This window comes from Pteropus medius, unplaced genomic scaffold (genome assembly GCF_902729225.1).
Source record: "Pteropus medius unplaced genomic scaffold, Ma_sr-lr_union100, whole genome shotgun sequence".
Taxonomy (NCBI): Eukaryota; Metazoa; Chordata; class Mammalia; order Chiroptera; family Pteropodidae; genus Pteropus; species Pteropus medius.
The window spans coordinates 13,493,682-13,520,046 of NW_024354875.1; the positions used below are offsets into that span (position 1 = coordinate 13,493,682).

General features: G+C 33.9%; 1 pseudogene; it reads left to right on the plus strand.

Moving 5' to 3' along the window:
- The first annotated feature begins 10,974 nt into the window (after window positions 1-10,974).
- Window positions 10,975-11,093, plus strand: LOC120597269 (uncharacterized; annotated as a pseudogene).
- The last annotated feature ends 15,272 nt before the right edge of the window (window positions 11,094-26,365 follow it).

A 26,365-nucleotide genomic window follows, 5' to 3' on the forward strand; every position in this document is an offset into this window, starting at 1 on the left:
TAATTTGTTAAGCAATAGAAACCTTTTTTCCCTAGACAGATCAGAGTTTCTGTGTCTCTTAAACCTCTCACAAAGAGTGTCTATGACTCCAAATTTATGTAGTTATTTCAAGGGTAATCTTACACAAGATAATGCAATTGTAAATTAGCTGATTTTCTATAAGTTCCTATAGCAGAAATTCTGCCTTTGAAGAATTAGTCCTCAACATATTAATTGCTGATTTGTTTGTTTACCTTTTCACAGCTGCATTTGTGAGTACAGGGACCACATCTGCCTTGTTCACAGCTGTATTCTTAACACAAGTTCAGGATATATAGAAGGATAGCACAAGTGCCTGATATAGAGAAGATATTAAAAAAAAAACTGTTTAAAGTATCAAGATTTCTTGCTTCACTCTTAAGAAACATGAAGAAGGGAGCTGGAACATATATTTCTTTTTAAAGTGAATAATGATCTGGGGAAAGAAAAGCTGAGTAACTATCCTATCAGTGTTTCTATAAACCTGCTCTGATGTGGGTATTTTTGCTAACCTAACTCAGTAGTTACTTCTCTCACACAGTTTATTATACTAATCAGAAGTCAGCCTTTGGCAAGTTACTTAACTTTTCCAAAACTGTCTTCATATCCATAAAATGAGAATAAATGAGACAAGAGCATGATTCTAGACTTCCTGAAATCTGGGTTACAGAGAAAGGGAAGAAACTTGTGAAAGTTTTAATTTAAGGAAACAAAAGTAACGTGGTAACAATTGCACCTGGGTGGTTATGCAAAATCATACTTTTCAAACCTAAAAAAAAAAAAAAGGGGAATATATGCCATTATCTCCCATTATCCTCATCATCAATAGTACCTTTTTTTTTTATTTTTGCAGGACCCTCAATACCAATAGCTCAACTATCCTCATAGCAATGACAGCAATTTTAGGGACCTCCTGGCAATTTTCTCATATTTCTCTAGTTACCCGGAAAATCAAAGTTAGCCACTGTTATATAATTCATCAATTTTCCACTGGCGATCTGACCATTCTCATCTTCCTCAGTAGCTATCAAGGTAGACAGAACTTATTGCCATCCATGTTCAAATGCCTCAATTGAATAATCTAGATGAGTGCATAACAACTGTATTTTCTTCTCACTTGCATTCGTCCAGCCCTCACCACTTGCACATAGGAGCACAAACGAACATCACATTCCAGGAATAGCCCCATTTAGTTTATGTGCCAGATAGGCCTAGGGTAATCAAGTCTCACAAACAAGTAATCTCGGCCTGCACCATTTCCACAGTATTCCTCTCTCACATTATTTGTGGTATCAGTGATGTAATAATTGGGCATATTGATAGAAATACATATATACATATATCATATTGCGCTCTTAGTAATATAAATTATATGGCTTTTAGGAAAATGACATTTAAGAAATTCCAGCTTGTAGAATCTAAATAAAATCCCATCTTTCACTTCTTTGAGACCTCACTTAATACAGAAAAAGAAGTTAATTGTTTCCCTACTACTCTACTTTTGCTACCCTACTTCTATCATTGCTGTGAAGAAGCACATTGAGAGACAATGTGCTTAGTTATTATAAATCCATTTTGATATTTTTAATCAGTGGATGTCATAGGATCCTCAGTTTCAGTCATGGGATTGACTTTTACCAGGTCCTTTCCTAAAAACCTAAAAAAATTACCCAAGCTGACAAAAAACAACTCTTCTAGCAACAATGTCCTTAATCTTCCCAACCAAAAGCTCATACTAGAAAAATCATAGCCAGATTTTATCATAACCAGAAAAATATTTACACTCAAATGGCTTTGTTAATATTCTGAATTGTCAAAAAGCCATGTCAAATTATTAATTTTTCTGATGTATGAAAAGTAATGTCAGTTAATATTAAAATGAGCTGTATACATAAAACATATAAATCACTAAAGATACTATTTTGCCATAAGGATTAAATTTTGCTTTTAATTTCTATTATTTTTCTTTTTTCTCATAAGTTTTAAATTATGATTAAATTAAATATTCAATATGATGATGAATAAGTAACTTTTTCCCGCTTTAACCCTTCCAGGTTTTTTTTTTTTTAAATAACCAGAAATATTTCTATCTATTACAGCTTTTTCCCTAGATTTAGATTTTATTTTGCAGGAAAGAAAGGGAAACTATCATTTTCTTCATTCTTAATATAAGTCTAGTTGTTCATCCATTTTCTTATTTCATCCTGGCAATGACCCTTTTATGGGAACATATGAGTACTATGCCAAGTACTATGCCAAGATTCAAACAATCATCATAAACCGTTCCCAGGACCTCAGAAGACTAGGGTAAGATGAAAATAAGCAGGAAAGGTCTAGTCAAGTCTGACATGTCTATTCATCCCCCATGGAGCTCTGAATCAAGGCTTGTGCACCAGCACTAGACCTTCTGAGAAAGGATTGCACACAGCAGATGGGGTCCTCTAATGAGCAGCTACTCCACAGTGACATGTGGAGCCATCATCCCAGATAGCTCAGATTACTCAGTCTATCCATACCCTGAGTAATGGTCAAGTGAAGGAACTTAAAAAAAAGTATTTGGGGATGATAACCAAAGGAAAGGCCAGGTTTTCTAGTAAACTTGGGGCTCTGCCCCCATGAAGATAGGTTCTGATTAGCAGAAGATAGCCCCAGTTCCCTTTCTGGAGGAGTAGTGTGAACCAGGTACTTATAGATATTATATTTTCAAGTTCCTTTGGTCTACAGAACAATTTTTAATGTGGCTTTTTGCCACACGTACAACACAGAAATAGTCAACTATCCTCTGTTCTTTGATTTCCTTTCCTACTTGGCAGTTGCATTTCCTCTGAATTCAATTGTGCTTTCTCTCTTCGGGAAAGCACAGGATGCCACTGACTCAACCCCAGAAAAATGTGTGCTTTGGGTTGTTTTGCCAGCAGTGGGCATCGGCTGAGTGAAAGAAGGAAGTAAAGGAAAAAGCAGGCCACCTGCTGCTGGCTCAGCTTCTCTCTTTCACCTACAAGCTGCATGACCTTGGGCAAACCATGTTGATGTCTCGTTCTGCATTTGTAGAAAATGACAGGAGAGGACATGATAACACCGTACCTGAAAAGCGGAGGTGGCTAATACAATGGACTTCTGGAAATCTCTTCCAAGTTAAAGTTCAAAATTATAAAAATAATAACAACCAATATAATTGACTGTCTGTTGTGTTCTAAGATCGTTGTTGATCATCTTATATAGAGCACTTCTATTCCTCACAAAGTCCTACATGGTAGGTATAACTAGCCATATTTCAGAGAAAATTTTTCAGAAGAAGGTTGAGTAAATTGTAGTGGTGGAGCTAAAGTTTTTAGTCCTTGGTCTACATGACCCCCAACCTTGTGTTCTTCCCTTTGTGCTCTGCTGCTCTCCGGTCTATGATTTGCACTATGTGTGATCAACATTCCCTGTAATTCTTTTGGGTTAAAAGCAATTGACCATGTTTCATGAGCAACAGTCTTTGATGACTGAATATGCACAAGAGGAATTTTGTGTTGCAATTAAAATTACAACAAAGTTAATCAGACACATATTTAATGATATGTGTAACAGCTATTGTGCTACATATCATTAGGCATAAATGGTAAGCTGTTCATATGAATGAAAATAATTATTTTTACACTGCTAAAGCAAGCATAATTATATTCAGACAGGAATTGAGATGGGACAGAAAAAAATGCTGAAATAAGAATGGTTTCCATTTATTACTAATATCCAGGCATTGTGCTAGGTCTTTCGTATGCATTATCACATTTAATCCTCTGAACAACATGTAAAGGGGTATTACTAGTAATAAACCTTTTTTACAGGTTGGGAAACTGAGGCTTAAAGAGGTTAAGAATATTGTCTAAGGTTGTTCACCTAGTAGTGCTTGAGATGATATATCGATCCAGGTAGCATCACTTAAAGTCCTTCCTCTTATTTACTTGTGTCCCTCAAGCACCTCTAAACAGAAGAACCACTCATTCTTTACCATTTCAGCAGCTTTGCTCTTAATGGGAAATGCTGTCTTGCCCACAACTAATTTGGCCTTAAAACACCAGTGTGCATTCTGTCGAAAATAATAATTGTAATATATGAGCAATACTCTAACCACCTATCACAAAAGCAAAGGTCCATGGACTTTTTATCAAGAGAGAAAAAAGTGAGAGATATATCAGGACAAGCTAGCTTATGGTTTAGGTTTGGTAACAATTCAAACCAAAATTTCAGTGGCTTTGAGTTACAAATTATGTCATATGTCTATTAAAATAATTGTAATAATTTTTCCTTTCCCATGATGGCTCAGAAAAGTGAACCCATAACAGTTACAGGATCAAGGCTAAAAGAGCAATCTCTAAATAGAATATGTTGGCAAAGGAAAGAGAACTGCAAAACCTTAGCTCTTTCCTCCTCTAGAAAAGATACCATAGAAAGTGAGGTCTGGGTCAACCAGAAGCCATGTGGGGCCAGAGCTCCAAGACTTCAGCAGACAAGGAAGAGGCTTTCTTATTGATTAAAATATAGATTTATAAAGGGAAAAATTCACTAGCTTTGAGAATTTTTCTTTTGAAATATGCCCTCTATGACCTGAAATTTTAATTCAGGCATCACTTCACGTTGACCCAGTGCCTTTCCTATCTCCACCCTGTCTTCACCTCTACTGCCTAGAATCTTGAAACTAGGTAGGTGGTGAGCATAGAAATATCCCAGTGATCTATACTGTAGTGCAGTAGGTGGCCTCTTGGATATTAATAGCTTGTATTTGAAAAGCATATTATTCCTTTCATGGTGAGAAATATATACCAGTTTTGAAAATTGTTTATGTCCTAGCACGTGCCCAATCACAACGTTAGGCTTGAATCAAATGTGATAAGACAGAGAGCTCCAAGGACTCAAGAACTTCTACCTCCCATTAGGTGATGTGGCATTTCTGGATCTCAATTTCTTAATTAAATGATAAGAAAAAGTGAGATATAGTTCCTGAGGTTCTCAGGAACCATACTCTAGCACTGCCTCCTCCTCAGGTTTAAGTTACATCTCAAAAGCTTCCCTTACATTGAAGAAAGAGGGAAGCAGAAAAATCCATGATCTTACTTTTGATACAGGATTTCAGGTTTGAATGAGAAAATAATGAAGAGAGTTTTGTTTCATTAAGATTCAATTGACTCAGAATTCATTTAGCATAAAGGAAGCACTGATGAGTTACAATGCCTTAAATTTCCCTTCTGAGAGTTGGGTTAGATGAGTGGGTTAGGCCTCTGCTTCCTTGAAAAGCGTTTCTCTTTGTCTAAAGATGATTTAAGACTGGAGTCAGCAACTGAAGCAGAGTCACTGAGAGCTACTGGGAATAAGCTCTACTAGAATTACGGAGGACTGGTACTTCTAGTTCTGACATATGGGGTCATTTCTGCTTGAGCCAATGTCCCTGATACCAGTTGGCCTCTCTCCCTTCCCCTTCCCCCTCCTTGCTTAATTCCAAGCTTACTCCTTTTCTTATATTTCTGGCTCCAATTTCCAGTACAAGCTCTTTCCGACAATTATGCTTCCAATCCCCTGTATCACCATTCTGCCCAAGGTAGTGAAGTGTGACTGTACCAATTTCCTGAGGGCCAACTCAAAGTATTAATTCTACTTAATCAGTTTTAAAACCTTCCATGCTTAGAAGACCTGAAAGCATGGTGGGAAGTGAGACTGGGAGCAGAACAAGCTGTTCAAGGACTAATCGTGCTTGTACATTGGGGAAAACAGATGGAAGGAAAGAAATTCCTAAAGAGCATATGGTTGATGGGTCAAGGAACAAGTCTACCGAAATGAGCTGCAGATTTGAAGATGGAAGACATTCTACTATCCACCGTGGAATAACTCGCTTAGCTTTTGTAAGTTGTTTGATATCTGAATTTCAATTTGATCATCAGCAAAATGTGGATTAAAAAAACTTACATCTTGGATGTTAAGAAGATTAAAAGACATAGTCAATTTGAAAGCATTATACATGGTAAATTTTTACCATAATTACTATTATTATTGAATATATATGCTATTGTCTAACATTAAAATGTACAGAATAGAATGCTTTTGGGTTTGTAGATAATTTAGAATTCTGATTCCCTGTCCCCCAAAAAGCAAGAAACTTTCCCAAGAAAAATACACATATCACGAATGTAGCATAAGAGTTTCAGGGGGCCCACAAACTCTCTGAAGTTCAGCTGTAGATATCCAGAATGAAATAAAACAAAGAAAAATGCCAAAAAAAATATGAAAAGCTTAACTTTAAGTAGGAACATTCTGAAATTTCTTTTTAAAAATTATGTCTTTATTGTATGACTTGTTCGTACTATCAATGAGGTTATCTACTCATTGTTCATTTCTAATGATTAAGATTGAGAAATTCCCAGCAAAATAAATAACTCAACGAGTAACTAAGTAAAGAGTGTGCTTTAAGGAAGAATACAAATTGTTTGGATTATGTCATTTATTTCTGTGGAACCTGTTTGGAAAGCCATGTTGGCAGAAGTGTGGCATTTTGCAGATATTCCTGTTAACTAAGAAAGTGTGTGTGTGTGTGTGTGTGTGTGCATGTGTGCAAGCATGTGTAGAAAAAGATATAATATAGATGTACACACATATAATATACATATATGTACAAATCCTATGTGTTCATACATATATGTGTATTATACGTGTATACATATAAATATGTAAAATGAAAGTACCTTAGTTAAATTAAAGGCTAAATCAAGAATTCACAAGGAAACCTTGGAATCAACATCTCCCCATTGCTTCCCTCCAGATACTAAGAAAGCATCATCAGAGAGCCAGGAATCCCTTGATCATTTTTTTAAATTTTCTAGGGATAAGTTGTCTTATAAATTTTCACTCTGCTGTCAGCATCATGATACTAGAAAGGATTTACTTAATTCAATAGATATTTAGTGAATCTACTATGTTATATAGATTAATAGGGACAAAGTCAAGCATGGGACATAAACATGTGAAGGAATGAAATGCACTTGGAACGTATAAGATTAGTGTACACTCTTTCTGTACAGAAGAGGAGGTAATTAATATTACTTGAGAAGGGTAAAAGGATGCTTTCTCAGAAGGTGACCTGGGACATACATGTCTGTCCTCCAGAAAGATAAAGAAGTGAGGGAGAATAAAGTCTTTCAGAAGATTATGTGACAAACAACAGAATTTGGGAGGCATTAGGTAGAAAAGAGAGTGCAAAGCTTAGAATTCTTTCATCTCACAGAGATAGAATTTGATTACTAGCTTATTACATGCCCTGATATGTAGCTATAGTAAAGCAATTACATTTTGTTTTAGTACCTCATCTTTAATTCTATTCCAAGTGGAGTGAAGACTCTTTTCTGATGTATCTACTTCTGGTTTTGTTTATCTGTTTGTTTTTATATGGGACCTTTACGCTAAGATTGGTAATAAATGTCTAGTGATAGTCTCCTGATTCATTCATCCAACAAGTATTTATCAAACACCTGCATTATGCTGATTTCTGTCCATAAAGGTCATCTTTCCAAAGACCTGTTTCCTTCAAATTACTGCACAACACTGCTTTGGAATTCTAGTCCCTCCACGTTCTAGGGGGAAAAAAAAAAATCTCCAAAATTATTTCTCTATCCCTCTAATAAATCTACTCTTCCAGCTAAAACTGTTTACTTTCTGTTTCTCCAGCTCTACACCAACATTCCTCTCTAGAAGGTCCCTCCCTCATCATATCCTCCTATCCCAAGCTTTGCCTTCATTAAATCTCACTTTCTCTTCTACCAAGATTTTCCAGAACAATCCAACCAAAAATAACTTTCTCTTTCAAATATACTGTCTTGAATTTTAGTTACTGCTCAAATGCTTTCTCACTATTTTTGCACTAGATCATGATCATTAGAATTAGAGCCACATCTTAAACATCTTGTTCTTCCTTACAGTAGCCAATGTAGTGCTTTGCACATCCTACTTCATATTTCATAAATGCTTGACTTGAAATTTATATTGAATCTTCACATTCAATTCTAGCGGAGATGTTTTAGTGGCTTTGGATAAAGATAGAAACATCTTTATATTAGATGAAAAGAATAGGAAAGGTCAATACCCAGAACTGCTTGACCATTCTTATAATCATCTTCCTTTCAATTATAAGAGTTTCAGAATGAGAGCCAAGGTTTTGAGTATGATCATCTGAACTGTGTTTCTTCTGAATAATTTTAGCTTTGCCAGAACCCTGATATTTCCCATTTCTAGACTTTAGCACATTATTACTAACATAAAGAAAGCTATACCTCCAGATTACACTGCTTCCCCCTGCCCTTCTTGGCACTGTTATATTTGAATTATATGAAATCAGCAAAGAAGTCCTTACTGTTGTTAATTTTTCTATCTGCTGTGGGAAGGACTGGCACCTAAGGCTATGTCTACATTATTTATAATGCTTTGAGAGATTAAATCTTAACTGTACCATAGAGCTTTTAAAGACATGTCTGTAGATGTTTAAGGATTCCACAGGTGTTCATCCTGACTGCAAACAAAGACTCCTTTTTGTGGTTGAAAAACAAAATTAAAATGTAACGGTGTCCTGTAAGCCATGGTTTCTGCTTAAAACAGATCCTTGACTGGACATGTCAGATTTGTTACTCTTGACACATTTTTGGAGTTCAACAAAATAGCCTACATCAATGGAAACATTTCTGTGATGTTATATTTCTAAAATTAATTTCTCTGATGTTGATGTTTCATAAAGAAACTGTAATGTTGGTATTCTACCAATGTAACAATATCCTAAAGGACTTTCATCCTGAAATGTCCCCAAGTTCTGAAGTATTCTTAAAATGGTTTCATTCTTTTCATTACCAACTCTACAGTTCAATTTAAATGTGTTACTAAAAGATAAGAGTTTTATTTTTAGAAAGTATCATTCACAGAGCCCCTGAGGATTTTTTTTTTTTTTTTTTGGTCTGTTTATAACCAGAAGATCTGATTTCATTCTCTGAAACTCAGGATTTGCTATAGTTTCTTTTCAAGCAGGTGGTAATTTTATGTTTTCCCTGAAAAAAAAAATGATAATAACCTTTGATTCAGTGAAAGATAATATATGCTTACCTATCTAAGGTCCACATCGGTGCATATCATTAATTTATTAAAAAATATAGGAGCCGTGAGACAAGTCATTGAAATATTTAACAAATAATAAGGAAAAGCACGATGATAATTTTAAGATATAGAAACTATAATGATGGTTTTCTCAATAAGATAACTAAATTCTAATTGGATTTTAATTTTTCAGGTGTCATAGTTTCTAAGTAAAAACCCAGTTATTTCTTTAATTCAACCTTTCATTCTCCCTTGACCTTCCTTAGATGCCAGTCCTTCCCACAGCAGATAGTTTTTTGGGTTTTTTTTTACTCTCCCATTTTCTCTAGGAAATTACTAAAGAAATTTCCCACCCTAAAACAAGATATCTCTTATAAATATTGAATTCAAAAGCTAGGAAGAAAAGACATAAATGGAGAGAAGATTTTAAAGTATTTGTCAGTGGTCATTCTTGGGCCTTATAGACTTTCTGTGCATTCTTCCATTTCTCTAAGTCCCACACTTAAGCTTTCTAAATCAAGTAGCTGTGTAACAGTAGCTGTGTAATATATTTTTACTATATTATCAGTGATCCCAAGTTTATCAACTCCATAAGCAGGAAAATAGTCAAGGCTAACTAGAAACCAACCAATTTTCATTCTAGCTCCAAATCTCCTTATCTGAGCTCTAGGGGATTATCGTGCATTCTACTCCAGGTCAAGAGATTTCAAAATATCAGTAGCTAAGCTTCTCATTATTTTTGTCTTTTTCATCTAATAATATATTCTTCAGTATGTCAATGTAGAAATTAAATTGTTAGAAGCCCTAGCTATGCTGTCTAATAGAGAAGACACTGGCTACATGTGACTATTTATAATTAAATTAATTAAATAAATTTTAGAATGAAATTAAAAATGCAGTTCCTCAATTACACTAGCCATGTATCAAGTGTTCAATAGCCAAACTAACTACTATATTGAGTATCTCAGATATGGAACATTTCTATCATCACAGAAAGTAAAAATTAATGCTGGAAATTAAATAATAAGTGTTTAAACTTCTGTTTGTCTAAAAATAAATCACATCAATGGTTAGAAAATATTTTAAAATATATGAATATTAAGCATCACATGACATATCAAAACTTGTGGATATAGTTAAATAAAGGGAAACATATAGTCTTAAATGAAGTTACCGCAGGGAGATATAAACAGAATCCCGAAAAATATGCACATATTAAACATAAAGAAAAATAAAAAATAAATAATATAAAATCAGAAATTCCAAATGGAAAATTAAGCCACGATAGAGATAATCAAAGCCAAAGACTAGTTCTTTGAAAATATTAATAAATTTGATAACCAACTAGCACAAGTAAAAGTTAAAGAGTGAGAACACAAATTGACAATATCTGGAATGAAAATAGCATCACCATATCCTACATTTTTTAAAAAAGAAGATATTATGATCAAATTTATGCCAAAAAAATTAACAACTTTAATTGAGCTGTAAAAAGTTCTTAATAAACACAATTTGCCAAAGTTGACAGAGATTATAAATCTGAATATTCTTGTCTAACAAAGAAATTGAAACAATTATTTAAAACTCTTCACAAATAAAACCTCTAGCCTAATATAGTCAATAGTAAACTCTTCCAAAGTTAAAGATAAAACCTTAATATCACTTAAACTCTTCTGAAAACAGAAAGAGAACCCTCAACTCTTTATGAGGCCAGCTAAACTTTGATACCAAAACCTGACAACATTATAGGAAAGAAAAGTTAGAGACAAATTTCTCTCATGAATAAACACACAAAACCCTTAATAAAATATTAACAAATGTAATGCAGATGTATATAAAAAAAAATAATTTGTCTACAGCCATGCTACCCTGAACAAGCCCCATCCCATCTGATCTTGGAAGCTAAGCAGGGTCAGGCCTAGTTAATACTTGGATGGGAGACCACCTAGGAAGACCAGGTGCTGTAGGTGTAAAAAATTAAAAACTAAGGGATTGTAAGCTGACAAGGTCCTTGCAATCTGTGAGGTCAACCAAGGGTTGCCTCACCCCAAAATAAATAAATAAATAAATAAATAAATAAATAAATAAATAAATAAATAAATAAATAAATGATATATCAGTTTCTAGTAGTTTCAGTACAGTAATTCCAGGTTGGCTAAACATTTGAACAACAATCTATATGACTTAACACAAATAAAAACATGGTGAAAAATCATATAATCATCTCAAGAGATGAAGGAAATACCTCTGAACAGAATTCAACTCTCTTTCATTATAAAAATGCTATTAGACATTTCTTGGAGGCGCCAGCAAGTTCAATAACACAAGAAGAAAAAATGAGTAATAATTGAAAATGAAGAAATAAAAGTGATATTATTTCAGGTCGCCAGAACTTTCATTCATTTCTTGTCAGAATAAAAGTTGGTACAATCTCTTTGAAAAATTCTTTGGAAATATCCACCAACATCGAATAAATGGATACCATGCAACTCAACAGTTCTTAAAATGACATTTACAAAAATGTTCACAGAGCATACTTTTAATAAAACCTGAACTATTGCTCAATTGCTCATGAATGAATAAATTGTAATATAGTCACATAATGGAATACTATACAATCATTCCTTGGTATCTTCAGGGGATTGGTTCCAAGATCCCCGCAGGGATACAAAAATCCAAGGAAGCTCAAGTCTCTTATATGAAATGGCATAGTATTTGTATTTAACTTATATTTTCATATAGGCTACTCTTTATTTGCATGGATTCAAGTTTTGCTTTTTGGACCTTTCTAGGCTGTGTGTGTGTGTGTGTGTGTATGTGTGTGTGTGTATTTTTCATCCAAAGTTGGTTTAATCCTCAGATGCAAAACTCATAGAGAGCGGACTATATAGTACTGAGAATAAACTAATAGCAATGGCATAGCAATATGGATCAATCTCATAAACATAACACAAAATGAAATACATACAAGGATAGTATATACTGTATGATTCCAGATAAAGATCAAAAACCTGCAAAACTAATCTATGATGTTAAAAGACAGTCATTGGGGTGATATTAAATGGATAATTACAAAGGTTAAAGGAGTAATGACTTCATAAAAGAGAACCATAACTGAATCAAAACAACATCATGATGCCTGTAGATATGATTCACTAAGAAGGACACATCATCTGTGGTTTTTCACCAAAAAAGTATAATCTAAATCTCATAAGGAAACATCAGGCAAACTCTAAGGGACATTCAACAAAATGTCTGCTGCAAAAATGTTAAACTCAAAAAAGACTAAGACTAGATGAGGAACTGCGAGATACAACAAAATAAAAAAAGATATGACTACAAATTCAATGCATTCTTATGGATTGGACAAGGGACTAGGGAATAGGAGAAAGGGCTATAAAGGACATTTTGGGAACAAGTAACAATCTGAACATGGACTATGGATTAGATGATATTATATCAAATTAAAATGTTAATTTTTCTGATTTTATAAACCATACTTGTATTAGAGTATAAGACATATTTCATGAAATATTTAGGAGAAAGGCGACGTGATGTCTTCACTGAATCTTTAGAAAAATATTCTTGTGTGCACATGTATGCATACATGTGTGTGTATATATGTGTATGTATACAGAGAAAATGATAAAGAAAATAGAAAAAGTAAAAATAATTCCTAAATCTCGGTAAAGAATATAACAGGAATTCCTTGAATTCTTTTCAACTCTCCTATATTTGAAGTTACATCAAATAAATTTTTTTTTTTTAAAGATGAAAAAGTATAGGGTCCTGTTCATCTTCTGATTTCTGTGGATGGGGAAATCAGATTTGAGAATTTGTAAAGGGCCAGAAAATTTTTCATTCGTGGACCCATTTATGATAATGTTCATGAAGACTAAATCACGTTAACCAAGCTCATAAGAAACTGATACATCAAGGAGAATGGCAGTTCAGTAATTTAACAACAACAAAAAACTGATACTGCTAAATGGGTTATAAGACTTGCATGAGCATAGCTGTTACATTTTTCTTCTTGGCAGATGTAGATGGAAAATCACTTAATTATTAGAGGACTGCTTTGCAAGCAGGGTTCAGAGCATGCATAGTTGGATGAGAACATCAGACGTTTAAAGTTCAGGTACTGAAAGTCTAATATCCATTTCCACAAACATTCTTCTAACCAAGGATTCTTTTTACTTTTAAAATATTGCCTTTTTGCCTATAGTTAATTATATATATTATGCTTGATTTTACAATTAAACTCTGTCAGGATGGTCTTACTTAGATCCAGTCTACAGTTTGTATGTATTTAAGCTCCTGTCCATTCTGACAAAACAGGACTTATTTTCATGATTGTTAAGAATTTCCTTATATTTCATATTAATACGAGTAGAAGAAACAAATTCAAATGTGAAAGCTTGAAATGATGTCAGGTTTTTGCAAAAACATTTCACTAAATATAGAATTCTAGGCCGACATTTTTTCTTCATACTTTAAAATTTTAATTTGTCTTCTGATCTCCATTTTTTCTGAAGCAGTATCAGTCACCATTCATATTGCTTACCTTCTCTATATAAAGTACTGTTCTCTGGCTTCTTTCAAGACAGTCTTTTATTGAAATCGCACTTGGTAATATGTTAAGTAAATTGTTCTAGCAACTTAGAGTAATTATATCAAGAATATTTATAAAAATTCCATTAATATGACTTCCATATTTGTATTAGATTCATATTTGAAGAGTAAATCTAATGGTATCAAGTCATTTATATATGGAAATCACAGAACATTTAATACATACCCTATGGTTAAATAATCAACATGATAACAATATACTTTTTGTGAGAATGCATAATTGTCTGAATTGTTGGTTGTGCAAATATTTACCCGATACGTTTCCATTTGAAATATATTAACAGCATATAATCAAATTATAGACTCAGTTCTAGCTGGAATTGTAGAAAATTCAAATATATTAAGTGGTGGGAAGATACTATAAATTACCAGCATAGTCTTATGGTTAGCATACATGTTATACATTAACATATTAATATCATTATTTATGGCATTGCACAGAAAATGTAGTATCTGCTGAGTTTCTGTCTGCAACTTGGATTTCACACATGATGTAACTCTTCCAGTGACTTTTACACCAATACTATAGTCATTCTATTAATATAATTGTATAGTAAATCTTGAAATGAGGTCGTTTAAGTCCTCCAACTTACTGAGTCTTCCTGTGAACATGGTATATCATACCATTTATACAGATTTTGTTTAATTTCTGTTGCACTGTTCTAATGGTTTATACTCTTTTAAATATGCCAACTCAGAATTCAATACTTCTTGAAAATTTTTTGCCAAAAAACTCATTATTTCAAGTTTTCACATTTGACAGTGTTAAATAATGTGTCCTTAAGTCTTTTGTGTTTCACTGTTATTGTAAATGGTTTTACTTCTTAAATTTTGTATTTTCAATTGTCTGTGGCTAATATTCTGAAGAGAAACTGAGTTTTAAAACTAGACCTCGAATTAAGTATTTTAGTAGCTTTTTTATAGATTCGTTAGGATTTTCTTTGTATCCAAATATATTATCTGAAAATAAAGATAATTTACTTTTCTCTTTCCAATCTCTGCATAACACACACCTCACTTTCCCTCTTCTTCCTCCTTCTAGTCCCTCTAATACACTCACACACACACACAAACACACACACACACACACACACACACACACACACACACTCCACTGCTTAGCTTAAGAATGGCAAAATTGTTCTTAAATGGTCAAATATTGAACTAACAAATTACGTTTTCTTTGTAACAGACATTCAACTCTACCATTGTAACATAAAAGCAATCAAAAACAATATGTAAAAAAAAGAAAAAGAAAAAACCACTCTGTGTTCCAATAAAATCTTATGACTGACATACAGGCTACAGTTTACTGATCACTGACCTAACACTTCCAGAAAATTCTGAACAAGAGTGGTGAGCATGGACATTCCTGTTTCCAATCTTAGAAAAATATTCAGTCCCTCTCCCACACTAAATATGATGTTAGTCGCAGTTTCATTTTGATAATTTCCTTCATTATTCTAATACATAAAAGATAAATTTCCATTCATTTAGACTTCTTTTACTTCAGGTTGAACAAGAAGCCCTACTACTTTTAAAATGCTGAGTTTTTTATAAATGGGTGTTGAATTTTGCCAAATATTGCTTCTGCATCTATTAATAAAATGTTTTGTTTTATCCTCCTAATACGGTAAATTACATTACTAGATCTTCAAAGGTTAAATCAATGTTGCATTACTAAGATAAATCTAAAATAGTCATTAAAAATTATCTTTTTAATATATTGCTAGATTTGATTTTCCAATACTTAAAGATTTTTACATCTAAGTTCATAGGGATATCAGACTCTAATTTTCTTTTCTTGTAATGTCTTTGCCTACTTCTGGTATCAGGAAGATAATTGCCTTCATAAAATAACCTAGGAAGTATTTACTTCTATTGTTTTTGAAAAAATAAATGTGTAGGACTGGTATTATTTCTTCTTTAAGGTTTTGATAGAATTAATCCCATAATGTCTACAAAATGCCTGTGTCTCCGGCTTTTGCTGAGAAAAGAAAGGCATTACCAATGCTCTTACAATAGCATTACATCATGATACTGTAAGGGTTCTGGCTACATTCAAGGTAGGCTAGACTAAGCTTTGATGTTCAGTAGGTTAGGTTTATTAAATAAATTTTCAACCAAGAATACTTTCAACTTACAATGTGTTTATCAGGATGTAATCCCACTGTAAATTAAGAAGCATCTGTATAATGTAACATTCTTACAACAGTATATTTATACTTGTAATCTTAAATTTTGCTCTAAATATTTTAAATTATAAATTTAATTTTAATTATTTTGCTCAATTATCTTTTTGAAAAATTAAAATAAAAACAAGAAAATATTTTATAATTGTCAATATATATACTGATTTTTTTCCTTCTCCTTTATTTGGCTTTGTATGCTTTTAGCCTGAGAATCATATTTAAGATTTATCACTTTCTCGTTGTCTAGAAAAAAATTACCATTTTTTGGAAAGAAATTTTTGCTGATTATATATGTTGACTTTTTCCTTTAGCACATTGAAAGTGTGACTCCATTGTCTTCTGTCTGCATTGTTTTTAATACAAAGTCTGAATTCATTCTTATTTGTGTTCCCTAATACATAATGTGTCCTTTCTTTTGTTATTTTTTTATTAATCAATTTTTCAGCAATTTGATAATTCTATTTGGCATGGTTTTTATTATATTTATTCTGCCTGAAATCATCTTCTTAGATTTGTGAATTCACTCCTTTCATTAAATTTGAAAAACATTAACCATTATTTCTTCTAATACTTTTCTGTTGTATTCTCTTCTTGCCTTCTGGGACTCCAATTATATGTATGTTAGATAAACCGACTTTGTCCTGTTCTGAGGTTCTATTCAGGTTTTTGCAAACTTTTCACTCTCTTTGCTTTAGTTTGGCTAGATTCTATTGATATTATTTTTAGTTCATAATCTTTTCTTTCGCCTTGTCTATCCAATGGTAAGTCCATCTGATGAAATTTTCATTTTAGATATTCTGTTTTCCAGCTCTAGAAATTTGATTTCATAAAGTTTTAATCTGTCTTCTCACGATGGTCATGTTTTAGTTATTAAATTCATTTCTAATAACTTCTTTAAAAGTTCTTGTTCCAAAATTCTTCATTTATCTCTTGCTATATTCCTATTAACTGATATTTTTCTTGTTTATACATCACATTTTTATGTTTCTCTGCATGCTTACTAACTGTTGTATGCATGAGAAACATTATAAAGACTATGCTATTGAGTATTGGCATTTTATAGTGTTCCTTTGGAAAGTTTTAAATTTTGCTATGACAAGCTGTTAAATGACTCATGGATCAGTCTGATACATTCATGACATATTTTAATATCTCTTTTGGCTTGTTTAAGAGAGTCTTTACTCCAGTGTAGTTTGGGCCTACTTTCTAGTGTTCTAAAGAATGCCACAGGTGTCAAAAGATCTCTCTATTCTGCATGGCGGAAACTCCCAACTTTGTGTAAGTGCTAAGCATTATTTGACATACAGTCCATTGATAGTTGTTTCTTCTCTCATAAAATTTCACCCTGCACACACACAGATTTTTAGCAACAGGCTGAAGGAAAGCCTATGCATATTTCAGGAACTTTTTCTTCATAGTTTCTACTCTTTGGTACTCTATTCTACAAATTCAAGCTGCCTCAGTCTCCCCAAATTCTTATCTTTACCTCCTGAACCGTCCACGTGGTATGACTCAGAAAGCGATTTCACGTAAAAAGCCAGAGATATCATATAGCACACCTCACTTGTTTCCTTCTCTTCGAGTTCACAGTTCTTTGTTGTCTATTTCCAATATCTGAAACCAGTTCTTATATATTTGGTCCAATTTTCTAGTTGTTTATAGTGATTGGGCAGGACTAATACAAGTTACTCCATCATGACTGGCATAGTATTGTACAAATTTGAATGTGTATAATAATGTTAATTCTATATAAACCACGATCTTTCCAAGTTTAGGGAGATTATATATCTTTTATCAATTACTCAGTCTAAGAAATTACAAAATACATGGTTAAGTCTTCTCAACATTTAAAACTTTTTTCATCACTACCACTTACAGCTGATATACTTGATTTTCCTGGCTTATTTTTTCTTGATGGTGTCTTTCAAACCTACACATTTCCTTTTCCACTCCCGCTTTAAGTATACACATCTTGAGCAACTGCCAAAATCTTCTAATTCTTGTTCTTGACTTACATCTCTTTTTCGCCCATATCATGAGTAATTTCAAAATTATAATACTTTAAATCTTCAATCATGGCACTGTCATATTCAATCTGATCAACAATCTAAAATCGATGTGTGGCCTACTGCTTCAAATATTGCCTATCTGTTCCTTCACAGAAAATGTACATGTAGAGCTTAAAATATCAAGCATGGCTAATAGCCATTCATTCATTCACCCAATGTACCATGCACTTTGTTATACACTTGAGATTTAAAAGCAATGCAATCTGGCAAGGTCCACAAATAAATATTTATTATAAATATTTTGATAATGCAAAGATAAAAGTATTTGGATTAAGTTTTACCACTCAACACTAGGTATTCAATGAAAGCTTCACAGCATTAAGTCTATGCTTTATCTTAAAATATGAGTAGCAGTGGAGAGGGCATTCCAGGCAAAGAAGACAACATAAGAACAGGGACACAGAGGAGAGATATAGGGTGATGTAAGTGAAACTACAGACAGTTGATACATTTCATGAACATAAACAAAGGCAGAGCGTAAGCAGGAGAAGGTTTAAGGAACCAATTGTTTACCACACTTCATAGAAGCTTGGATTTTGACAAGATGCTGAAGATTTGTAATCAAGAGAATGATATATTTAGGTTTTGTTTTAGAAAAAAAAAAAATCACTCTGGATAGATTACCGAAGATAAATTTCAGTGGGACAAGAATGGACGCATGAAAATTGTTAAGTGAGAGTATAAGCAATCTATGAAAAGTCTGAACTATGCTAGTTGTAATAAAAACAGAGAGGAAGGAATGATGATAAAATTATGTAGTAATTTATAGGACATGAGGGGTGAACGTGTAACTGAAGCATCATGTGAGACTCATTTTTCTAGATTTGGTAGCAACTGAGTGGATACTTGATACAGAGAACATAAAAAAGAACAACATATTGAAAGGTAGTAACAAAAAGTCAGTCCAGATTTGTTTATCTGGATATATGAGGTACCCATGAGATAATTGATAAGGTCACATATGTCATTAGATATGAATCCAGAGTATATTTACAAAAAAACTTGAAAGCCACAATCCTGTAGTAAGTAGCTAAAACTGTGAGAGAAGTAAAATACCCAAGAGACAATGTGTGAAGTAAAAGAGTGTCAACATTTAGAGGTCAGGCAAAGGCATAGAAACAAACAGTGTTTCAGATGACGTGAAAACAACTTGTCTATAAAACGTCACTTGTATTTTTATTCCACATTCTCCGGAGGTAAGGGATATAAAATATGTAATTACTTAAGGTGGTCCTGTGTTGGCTTTATCCCAGAATGTGGATGATAGCTGATCCACTGATGCTCTTGCAAACTCAGAGAGTTGAGGTACGCCTCTTATCATTTCAATTTTCCAGGCAGTGCACTCTCTATCCTTGTCTAAAACTACAAAGTCAAATTCTTAGTGGTCTCTATTAAGTTTCCTGTCTTGACTTGAGATAGAGTGGTATCACCCTATATTCCTTCCCACTTGGGGAAGTTGTGCCTCAAAAAGCATATTAATCACTCTCTCAAAACTTTTTTTCAATCTTTTTCTGCTAACATTTTTAAAAACTCCCTCAACGTGGTGAGGGCATTAAAAGTCATTCAATTCATTCTTGTCCTCCTTGGGAAACTATTTTGTATCTCCTTTATTATGTGATATCTATCGTCTCTTGGTGCCCCTGTTATAATTTGTACTGTAACACCAAAGTACATGTCTGTTTTTTCCACAGGAACATGAGTTCCTAAATGAGAATGGTGGTATCTTTTTCATCTCTGTATCCCCAGTCTTTGGCACAAGGTAAGGATTGAAAGAACAGTAATGTTAAAAAAAACATATAAGAGTGAAGAAATTATATTCTAGAATATGACATCTAGTACCCTGATTGGTGGATTCTAAATCACCATTAGAGAAAAGCTTATTTAATTAAGGCAGACAGAGATAGTGTTGCTCAAAATCAGAGAAAGATTAAATTGTGTTAACAGAGTTATATCTTTCAATTCAATGATTTAAAGCTGATGACAGATCTCTACCAAACACCTCATGTTACAGAGATTTATGTATGAACGATATAAAAAAGGAAGTGGATTCAGAGTTGAAAAGGGTTGGACTATAATGATTATACTAAAATAAATGCAATTCACTGATCTTTAAGGCATAATTCTAGAACTCACACTTGAATATAGGTTCTTAATTATGAAAAGAAGTTTTTACAATTTCTTAAAAAATCATTTTTCCCTGAATAAAACTTTATCTATGTATCTAAAAATCTGTATCTTTAGATATGTGCTTTGAAATATTGGCTCACGTCTCAGTAAAAGTATTACATGCTGGGCATTAGTCAATGAAAAAGTAAACAAATGTTAGTCCTGAATTCAATTTCCGTCCAAATTTCTTTGCCACCATGCACAAGAATTCAGCTACTTCTACAAGTAAAATCTGAAATAACAATATCTTATTCAAGAGACCAACATAGTTCATTTTTCATTCTGATGGATATCTCATTTATTAGGCACAGAATTCATTGTATCCCAGTGCCAAGAATTACTAAGCAACAGAACATATGTAGGCGGATGTGATGTTTGCATATTCACACAATCTGACATTTACACCAAGATCAGAAGTATATTATTATTGAAAGAGGAACAGTAACAGAACAAGAGGTAGTAATATTCTTTTATTTTATAAGGTACCATTCACAAAAGTATCTCCACGATCTTAACAAATAACCTTCTCCTACAGAAAGCAAGCAAATCCAAAGGGACATTCACAACTCCCCACGTTTAGTTCCTCCTAAATGCCAAAAAGGAAAACACACTGGTTGAAGCATTTTTTTATGCTTTCTAAAGTATAACACCTAGTATGGTGTGAATACAGGAATTGCCTATCAGCCTGAGTGGAATATTAACTGTTTTACAGTATCAAAATTAGGAAGTATTCTGGAGTGTTCTACGCAAGACATTTCCCTGGAGACGCTGAAGCTTGGCAACTTTCTTTAATAGGCAGCTACTTCTGTTCCCATGCTGCCTCTCTGCTGAATACAGAAACCAAAGATGAGGACAAGGTTGAATGTCTTAATAAATAAATGTCACTGTTTCCTCACATGGAGGGCGGGGGGAGAAAGACAAGTTCCTAATGCCAAACAATATGTGAGCTAGCCGGGTTCAAATGGATGTGTGGTTTAAGACAGAGACCTCAACGCAGTGGCCCTTCACAGCGAACCATTCACATGTCCATTTCAGCTGTAAAACTTCAACTTATTATACAATTCAAATGCAGATTAAGTGAAAGAAAAATTGGTTTTAAAGGAAAATCTCCAGAACACCTCACCAAACAAGATGGGCCATTCTTTTGGCATTATCAATAGTCCTTAGTGAAATATATTTACGTAGGTTAAAATTCTGACTTCCACAAAAAGCATACTTATCTTTAAAGCATTAAATATCCCTTCACATTCTTGTCTAAATGTCCTCAGCAGATACCTTTCATGGTTTCTTTGATGGACACCATTAGATTTCTAGATAGAAGAATTTCCTCTGGCAATATTCTTCTACAATGATTTATTCATTAAACTTGTTTTTAAAAGAGCAGGAGGTTCTCAAAGAAATGAATCCATCCCTCCATCCCAGTGAATAGATTTTATAATGGCTTTCATAATTTGCGTAAAGATTTAATTACACCAGTTACAGCTCTTAGGGCTGTAGAGCTACATCTCTTACTCTCTATTAATAACCCTCAGAGTAACTGCACCAAACTGTATTTGAGGACTGCTGGGCAGGCAATCCACTTCCTGTGCAGGAAGACCCGAAGTTCATTATAAGCATGCTACCATCCCTTATTAACACTAGGTTCTAAAATGGGGTTTACAGAAACAAACAGGAAAATCGAAAGTAAGCTAGCAACAACCACTGAAAAATTTTTTTGAAGTGTTGTATACTTTCAAATCCCTATAGATGATAACACCCTCATCTATAGAGACTGCCATTAGTATGGCAGGAATATGGTCATTATCATCACAAGGAAAGCTGAAGTCACTGGAATTTGCTAAAATGAAGCTCTGTGTACTATTTCTACATGTTCTTTGTCATCTGAATTGATTTCCACAACCAGGAATAGTGGACCTATAAAAGGACATCTCACCTCTCCTAAATTTTAATGGAATTGACAACTATATCATCTAAAAAATGTCCAAAATAGGAGAATTTGATCTTCAGATATTTTTAAGCAGTAAATTGAACAACTTCCAATTAAAGATCCTAATAGAAGGGGTAAAGTTCATTTCGTGAACAAAAGTATACTTGTACTACTTACTCTCAGAAAAATATTTCTATTTTACTCTTAAATCTCTAGAAATATTTAATAAAATAATAACATAGGCCCTCAGTTCCCCCAAATAAACAGTTCCACTAAATAAACAAACAAAAACTAAAAGACCATTTGCAGTTAACTCACCTGGATCACTTATTTCTGGACTTCATCTGAGATTTCCTTGAAGGACGTTGCAAAGATGAGGACCAGATGCGTACATTTTTAACAAGCTCCAACTGCCATTTTACTGCACCCTAAGTTTGGAAAAATACTAAAGATTTTGAAAACAGAAAATAATGTTCTCAGTTAAACTGTTCTAATAATAATCACGTGCCTTTTAGATTCATTAGGAATCATTATTATAGCCGCTCTTCTATTTCTTTACCCCTACACTGGCCTCCCTGTTGCTCAGGTCTGCCTTAAGGAAAAGGCAGCAAGGCCTTCTTCCTTCCCTTCCCAGCATAGCTTATTTGTTCTGATCCCCATTCCTTGGGACCCTTCTTTCTTCAAAGCAATAGTCCCAGAACCAGCAATGCCAGCTCCCCTGGAACTTGTTAGAAATGCAAATTATTGAGCCCCTCTGCAGACTTTCAAAATCAGAAACTCTGGAGGTGGGGCATAGCAACCTTTGTTTAAACTAGCCTTCCAGGTGATTATGATGTGTGCTGATACTTGAGAATCCCTGCTATAGAACTACTAAATTAGTAGAAGATACATTAATGCATATTAATTCCAGAGATCATGTCATATAATATTTGCATTTTATTAGAGGTCTTTCACGCATCAAGGAAACAGGAAGGGATTAGTATGAAAGAGTTCAGGGACCACAGTTGCTACTTTGAATCATGGAGGCCTTTCCAAATTATAGCTTTTAAGCAACAATGACTTCTTTGTGCTCAAAAGCCAGGTCTAGAAAAGTAGGTCTCAAACACTTGTTTACATTGAATCACCTGGGGTGTTTTGTTTTTGTTTCTGTTTTTAACCTTAAAATAATTTAAATTACGGGGTTTGGGAGTTCCCCTGGTGATTCTAATATGTATTCAGGCTTGAATACCGCTAACTTCCGTCAGTGGGTCTTAAACTTTAGACTGCATCAGAATCACCTGGAGGGACTGACTGCTACAACAAATTGCTCGGCCCACCCAATGAGGTTCTAAGTCAATACATCTAGGATGGACAAAGAATTTGCATTTCTAAAAATTGTGTTGCTGCTGGCGCTGGGAGCACAATCTGAATATCACTGTAGTGACCCCTGCTATCAATTCACTTTGCCTGAAGCAGAGCAAGAGTGAATAAACCTATGGCCAGTGCAGTTAGGGTAATATATAAGTTCATGTATTGTGAGTTGTCTCCTGTAACAAATAGTACACATACTTCACTACCTATTTCTCTATTTTACTCTTCAGTCAGATTTTCTACGAACACAGTAAATCCTGACATCAAAGGGAAATTCAATTTAATATCGTTACACCTTTTTCCAAGGTGACTTATCTAACACTTTCACTTTAAAAAGGCAAAAGAGGTCCCTGGAAAGCAAAATAGATCCTACCAAGTATAAAATCTGAGGTCAAGAGGATTTGCTTTACTCAGAGGAAAACTCTCCAGGTTTTTACTGAGTCAAATTACTCCTAGTTTATTTCAAATTCTAACTAGGTTGATAATCTGATTTTTTGGTTTGGAGCAGATTAAATTCAGAAAATTGCAGAGTGAGCAACTGATAAAGAAAGTAATAAATGAAAACTACTAGTTTAAAAATAGAAACAGAACAATTATTAAAAGCAAGCAAGAATTTAAAAGGTGAAAAACTTGAGGACACTTACATTTAAATGCCCACTAAAAGCAACACTGAAGTCTTAATAAAACAGATGCATCAAGGCAAAGTTAAACAGCGGGATGGAAATGCATTCAGGTGGGAATTGTTCAAGGCCAAGGAGAATAATCACAAATTGTTCGATGCATTTACTATTGAAACCGAGGCTCCTGATGACTTTGATTAAATTTAATTTTAAATCCTGGCTCTAGAAATCATATCCCTCTCTCTCTCTCTCTATGCTCCTCAGAGACCTAGCCTTTTCCCAGTAATCGGCAACCCCCGAGGCAGCAGAAGTGAGTAGCTCAGACCTGACTAATAGTCACACAGTCCAGACCTCTGACAGGCTAACAATAACATCTTGACCTAAGTTATGTTTCAGTCCCTGAGCCCTAAAGTGGAACGACCCCCTGGCTACTTTCCCATGAGACTCCAGAAAACACCTCAAGAACTGTCCTCAAGACCTGAAGAAATGATTCGTTACTCTTACTTTACCTCTGACCAGCTCCCAGCACAAACCTGACCTTAACAGAATCTGTAACCTACACACCATCAGGGAGTTCAGGCTTTCAAGCATTAGCTTCTGGTTCTCCTGGATGGAGCCATTCATAATAAAATAGCCAATATTTCTCCACTGTAATTCTTGGTGTTTAGTGTTTGGCTCTGCTGGTGCCAGGTGGATGAACAATTTCTGTTCTATAACACTTGGTCAGGCACTGTCCTAATGCTTGTCCATGAGCTAAATCTAATTCTCATATCACTTCCATGGAAGAGTCACAATTATTTTTATGCTCACTTTATAGATGCAGAAAATAAAGTATGGAGAGATGAAGTAATTTGCCCAAGATCTCATGACTGAAAGTACAGAAAATATTTGAACCTCTGAGAGCTGTGGTGAAGTCTGGGTATTTGACCATGCCTCTATACCTGTCCTATCACAGTGGTGTGTGTGTTTTAGCAGGGGTTTGTGTATGTTTGAAACAGAGGACGGAGGGTTGACTGGTAGAGAGGCTAATTAGTGTTTTCTATTAAAATATATGTGTAAAAGGTCATGAAACAACACTTGGACAATATGAGGCTCTTTATCTACTGATCAGTCTTTATATTGTGGTTTTAGCAGTTCTGCATCCAGGAAGAAAATCATTTCCAAAAACTTTGTCAAGAATTTTTTAATATATTTTTTCAGAACTATTGCAAAAACAAATTAAAAGATGCTTTTTGGCAGTAGAGCCATCTAGATCCAAACAGATACATAGCCATTGTGATTGTCAGCCAACAGCATGCAGACTCCATGGGAAATAAAATAACCATCCAAAGAACACAGGCTTCTGTTTGTTGAATTAAAAGAACAGTTCTATTAGCTCTATGGCAGAGAAAATTAATAAACATTTGGTCCTACTCTAACACTGAACCAGTGGAAAGCCACTTTACAAAGCCTACAGCATTTATAACAATACATTTTTAAACTTTTGTTTGCCAAGTTAAATGTGAACATTCCAAGCATCAGGACAAAATATTTTGAAAAAAGTAAGTTAGTTTCAAAAAAAGTAAAATTAATTAGTAAGTTAAGAATTCTGCTGACAATTCCTTAAATTTCTTGGAACACTCTCTAAGACCAGATAAATTTCAATGCATATGGAAGAGAAAAATCATTTGTGGAGAAGATGCTCTTATTTGGAGAATTTGGGATTCTTAAGGGGTTAAAAAGAGAAACAAGAGTTGGATTGTCTTAGTTTAACCTATGATTCAGATTTCTCTGAAAGTCCCAAACCCCACCCATGTTTGTTTATTTATCTCACTGCCCCAAGTGAATGATACTAATCTTTTGATTAAGCATAGCTTGAAATAATTGCTTACTGTCATTGTATGTAAAACTAAACCCTTGATTTTTTCTATTGAGACTGAGAGGCACTGCTTGGGAAATTATTCTAGTCAAAGTTTTCTGTCTTACTCCATGGTTAAAGCACTTTTTCAAATGTTGTATCAAGTCTAAAGCAACTTTCCTGAGGGAAATTTGTGTTGTCCATACAGTGTACTCTCTTTCAGTGGTGGAATAATTTCTTTCTGTGGTAAAAGAATGTGTCAGCTTCTCATTGTATTAAGATCTTATTGTCATTCAACTCTACCTACTGTTCCTTTGGTCTTCAAAGTATATGGAGCTATATTAAGCCAATGTCAGAAAACATTAGCACGTCAGAAATTACAATGGTTTTAAACTGATACCACATAGTCTAACTAAAGCCTTCTAGAGAGAAGAGAGTCTAAAGGATAT